Below are 5594 nucleotides of genomic sequence, written 5' to 3' on the forward strand. Positions count from 1 at the left end.
CTAAAACCATTAAAAAACTTTTTGTAATTTTATATATATATATATATATATATAATTATATTAATAATTATAAATGCACTTTATTTCAGCTAGTTGCTAAAGCAACATTTCTCATTTTTATGTAGTTTAACTTGATGCAAAATACAAATAACTAAATAAATAAAAACTAGAAAATAAAAATTCAACAATTCAAATTAATAAAAGCTATATAGACAAATTAAAAATAGTAATAAAAATGACAAAACTCCACATTAAAAATGACTAAAACTTTAACTAAAATGAAAATGAAAACAGAAAATATAGAAATTCAACTAATGCAAGCTAATTCAAAATATTAATAAAAACTGTAATAGTATCTTAATTATACTAAGATGTTTTATTTTACAAACAATTATTACATTACAATTTATTCACATTACAATTATTATTACCATAATTCAAATTTTGAATTCAAAAGAGCATTATTTTAATAAAAATAAAATAATGTAAAAATACTTAAAAATGTAACGTTTTTTGCATTGAATTCATGAGAATATGTGGTTCATTGTTATGAAAATCATGTCACAATGATCCAAAAATGGACCTAAATTGCATTCTCTATATGCTATATATGTGTATATATATATATATATAAGTTTTCTCTTCACTATTTCCGTTTCTGTTTCCAATTTTTAGAAAGTTTCCTCTGATATAGCCTCAGACAGTAGGTTCATAGTCACTGACCATCTGATTTGTGTGGTTGGGGTTAGTGTGAACAATTTATTCTAAGTCAGCAACATCTAAACATCTAAACATCCTTAAAACAGAAAAAATTGACCTGAGAAGCCAAGCTGCACAGCAGGACTTGCTTTCAGGGAAAGCGTCTTTAATACAGATGCATTTGTTCTGTTCCATTGGTGGATTTTGTTATTTGTTTTTAAGTATAACAGCCATTTTTTTGCACTATTCGTATATGAAAATTATATCCTTTTTGAAGCTGGAACTTTTGCGATTGAACTTTAACCTTGATTTTTCTTGATTTTTTTAGTTTTGGTCTGTTTGATCCACATTTGTTTGAAACACTGTTTAAACACTTTATTTCTTCCTAAAATCGAGTGGCTTTTTCTGATTTAGGGTCATGAATGTGCATGCAAAGTTTCAACACGTATGTGTTTTGGAAAGGATCTACAAATTTTGACCATTTCTTTTCCCAATTTTTTGAGAGCGAAAAGTCAGATTAAAAAAACTCTCTATTATAGGTCATTTTAATAGTTAGTTTTTTTTTTTAGATTAATTTTTTTTTTTCTAAAAAAAAAAAATATTTAAAACCCTTTATTGTAGGTCACTTTAATATCAAATAACACATTACAGTGTTATTTTAGTATCACTGATATGTTGGTTTTTGTTAATATTTTGAATTAGATTTTATTTTTATATTTTCTGTTGTATTAATTTTGTGATTTTATTTGTGTATTTGTTTAATGATTGTTTGTTTTTTAAAATGTTTTTAATATAGTGTTTATTCATTTTATTTAATAGTTTTAGTTTATTTGATTTGTTATTTTCATCAAGTTCAAGTTTATTTATATACCACATTTCAAAATAACAAATGTTGTACCAAAGTGCTGTACAATTAGGAAGAAAAAAAACAGCAGAAGAGAGAAAGACTACCCTATAGTAAAAAAGTAATATATTTAAAATACATTTATTTCATACTAAATATAGTTCAAATCTATTAACATATTTACTGACAGATAACTCGAGACTTACTGATATAAAAATTATAATGAAACTTTGTCACTTTTGATGAATATTGTATGATCTTTGAATAATATCGGTCTTTAAATGCAAAATATTTAAAGTGTATCTGAAGTATACTTGCAATAGTTTCACTTTAGCACAATCAAATACACTACGTATATCTTTAATTGGATTTCAGCACTACTTCTGCACAATTAAAGTGCATTAAGTACAAAATTAGTTGTTACAATTTAGCAGTCTTTAAGTATACCAGTTAGTATACCAAAAGTACAATTACATGGGCATTTTATTAAGTACATAAATAAGAAAATGTGTTTGTAGTATACATGGCATAAAATTTAAGTATATTTATTTTTCAATAGGGTAGCCAAGTAAGAAAGTAAAACAGACTGAAAATAGAAGTTAATCAATTTGAACTAAACAAAAATGAAAACTGTTGCATTGCAGCTAGCTCAAGTAAAATGTTTTAATATGCATTTTATTTTATTTTTATTAACATGAATTTTGTCCCAAAAAATTTAAATCTTTTTTAGCTTTTAACTATAATAACTCTGGTACATTAGTACCTATAACAAACCTGGTACAAATAATTGGCCTGGTTTTGCCCTCCAGGTGTGACGTTGCATCAAAACTATAAATAGTAAAACTTTGAAACCAGTCTGAATCATTAAAATCACACAATCTGAAAACTAAACAAAAACCTTATTCTACACTTTTCCAGCTGTTTCTCTCATTTCGTTCTGGAATTGAGTTTAACCTGCTGTGACTTGAGGTTTGTCCTGCATCCATGGGAATATTGACTTCCCTGCGCTCTCTTATATCTGCGTTTAGAATATGCGCATATGTATGTGCTGTGTGTCAGGAGTGATTACGGCTGGTGCGGCTCGTTAATGAGAGCGCTGGCATCCTGATGTGGAAAGCAGGTGCTGTGGGACAGATGTCTTATTACTGCTGCTCGACAGGCCACACACACACACACACAGAGCATCGCTGCGAGTAAAGGAATTGCATCCCGTCTGCCTGAAACACTCCTCAGGGAAATGACATCATCTGAGGAGGAGAGTGTGGAGAAAGAGAGAGATTTCGTTCCTGGATGATTTCATTAGCAGTGGAATAAAGTGCTGAGATGTTTAGGAGACATGTGCTCATGTGTGAGAGAAGCTCAATTTAAAGGGTTTGTTCACCCAAAAATGAAAATTCTGTCATTAATTACTCACACTCGTGTTGTTCCAAACCCGTAAGACTTTCGTTCATCTTCGGAACACAATTTAAGATATTTTTGATGAAATCTGAGGGCTCTCTGACCCTCCCATAGACAGCAAGGTAACTACCACGTTCAAGGTCCAGAAAAGTACCAAGATGATCGACAAAGTAGTCCGTGTGACATCAGTGGTTCAACTGTAAAGTTACGAAGCTACGAGAATACTTTTTTGTGCAAAGAAAACAAAAATAACGACTTTATTCCACATTTTCGTCTCTACTGCGTCACTTTGGACGCGCGTTCATGACAGTACCATGACGCGAGCGTGTGGCGGCATCATTACGTCACTTTTTTGACGTCAAAAAAGTATTCTCGTAGCTTCGTAACTTTACAGTTGAACCACTGATGTCACACGGACTACTTTGTCGATCATCTTGGTACTTTTCTGGACCTTGAACGTGGTAGTTACCTTGCTGTCTATGGGAGGGTCAGAGAGCCCTCAGATTTCATCAAAAATATCTTAAATTGTGTTCCGAAGATGAACGAAGGTCTTACGGGTTTGGAACAACACGAAGGTGAGTAATTAATGACAGAATTTTTGAACAGAATTTTTGGGTGAACTAACCCTTTAAGCTGGATTTCCCCCATTATTCTCTCTTTTTGTACACCCTTCATCCACTGGGTTTTCCTCAGTGGACACTTTGGCAAAACAAAACCAAAAGCATTATTAATTATGAATGCTAAATTCTTCCTCAGCCTCTAGAATGAGTTGATTTTGCAGTTAAGTTTCTATAAATGCTCTATATTGGGGAGGAAGTTTTCTAAATGTTGCAGTATGTTTTCATAGCTCATAGCAATTTGTCCATTTATTTTTCCATTTTAGTTGAAAAATTGTTTCATAAATTATTTTGCTTTCGAACATTAACTCAAACAGCTTTAATTTTGTCTTAATTTTTCCAATTAGTTAAAAAAATATTTAATATATCATCGTTTTATTTTATTATTAAAACATTAAAAACCTGTTTAATTAATGTTTTAAAAAATAAAATAAAAATACAATTTTTTTAAAAACTAACTGGAAAAATAAAAGTAAAGCTGTTTACTTTTATTTTTCCAGTTATTTGATTTTTTTTTTTTTATTTCATTTTTATTTTATTTTTAAAACATTAAGTAAAAGGTTTTAAATTTCTTTATTAATTTTTCCAGTTATTTTAAATATTATTTAATATTTAATTGTTTTATTTTTAAAATGTTAATTAAATAGACTGTTTTAAATTAGTCTATTTTTAAGTTTAAGAATTATTTAATATGTTATTATTTTATTTTTAAAACATTAACTAAATAAACTGTTTTAAATATGTCTTCCTTTATTAATTTAAAAATGTATTAACTGTAAAAAAATATATAACATTTGTTTAAATCCATTTTTTTATTTTTAAGTGTCACTCTCAGTCCTCCATAATTACAACCAAGTGATTTTGAATGCTAACTAGAGACTCTCTACCACTACTGAGTTCTCAAGATGTTTCTCTGCTGTTTCAGCCATTTTTCCTGCTGAAATGGAGCTGTTCCTCATCTGTAGCGCTGGTGAGGTTTGGCAGTGCTGTGTCAGTGATTGGTGATCTGTTTTCATTTGTCAGCTCTCTCTCACGGATGGTGGCACATGACAAAGTAGCTCGAAAACACTTGATGTCTGATTGATATTTCCATCCTCTGCACTGTTGTTTTCCAGCAGGTGAATATGAGATGTGAAATGTGAAATAGTACAGAGTGCTGTGGGTCTGCGGTTTTTAATACAGCTTATATTCATGAATGTGGAATAAACTTGAGTTTCATTTAGTTTTTGTAAGCTCCAAAACTCTTAAAGTGACAGTCCGCCCAAAAAATGGCATTTCTGGCATCATTTACTTATACCATCATGTTGTTATGACTCTAAAGATGCAATACGAAATGTGTTTTGCAGAATCCTCACACAACTTTTACCAGTCATTTTGACTCAAAATCATATACGTTCTGACATACAGACTTTGTGACAACTAGCCCCGGTCTCCCTTAACTCAAGTTCTTAATATTCAGCATATGTTGTTTCTGTACTTGGTTTGAAGAAAGTATGAGTGTTCCAGTTCTACAATGCTGGAGTGTTGTTGCTAGGGTGTTGCTATGTGGTTGCTAAGGTGTTCTGTGCAGTTGCCTGGGAATTGCATAGTGAAAGATCAGTTCTATTTTTTGTAGTAAAAGTGACATCATGTCAAGTGCAATTGTTCATCATCTCTTAAATGTCCAAAGGTTGTTGATTTGCTGTTTAGGGACTGAATAAACAAACCTGTGTGGTTGAGTCCAATAGTTTTGACCAAGAGAAATCAGATGAATCTGACATTAATTCACTGAGATATATAAAGTTCGTTTGAGGGGACTCCTGTAAAATGTGAAGTAATGGCCTTTTCTGAAGCGATCCAGTCAAATGGAGATATATGAGGTAATTTTATAACCGTGGATTGCTGTTGTTGAACAGTGTTATGAATGTCCTTCCATTGAACGTGAACAGTAGCGAACACAATACAATGATATATGGTTTATTATAAAACCTGAGCAGGTGAAATGTTACACACTGGCTTTAGGCAAATAATATTTGAGTAGACGACACGAAAACATG

General features: G+C 30.9%; 1 long non-coding RNA gene across 1 annotated transcript in view; it reads left to right on the forward strand.

Moving 5' to 3' along the window:
• The first annotated feature begins 213 nt into the window (after positions 1 to 213).
• LOC107666901 (uncharacterized) overlaps positions 214 to 5594 on the forward strand; it is a 17460-nt gene continuing 12079 nt past the window's right edge. Inside the window, exon 1 of the long non-coding RNA XR_001631735.1 lies at positions 214 to 226. This is a non-coding gene — a long non-coding RNA (uncharacterized LOC107666901). The remainder of the gene's footprint in view (positions 227 to 5594) is intronic.

This window comes from Sinocyclocheilus anshuiensis, unplaced genomic scaffold, assembly GCF_001515605.1.
Source record: "Sinocyclocheilus anshuiensis isolate Anshui unplaced genomic scaffold, SAMN03320099.WGS_v1.1 scaffold1535, whole genome shotgun sequence".
Lineage (NCBI taxonomy): Eukaryota > Metazoa > Chordata > Actinopteri > Cypriniformes > Cyprinidae > Sinocyclocheilus > Sinocyclocheilus anshuiensis.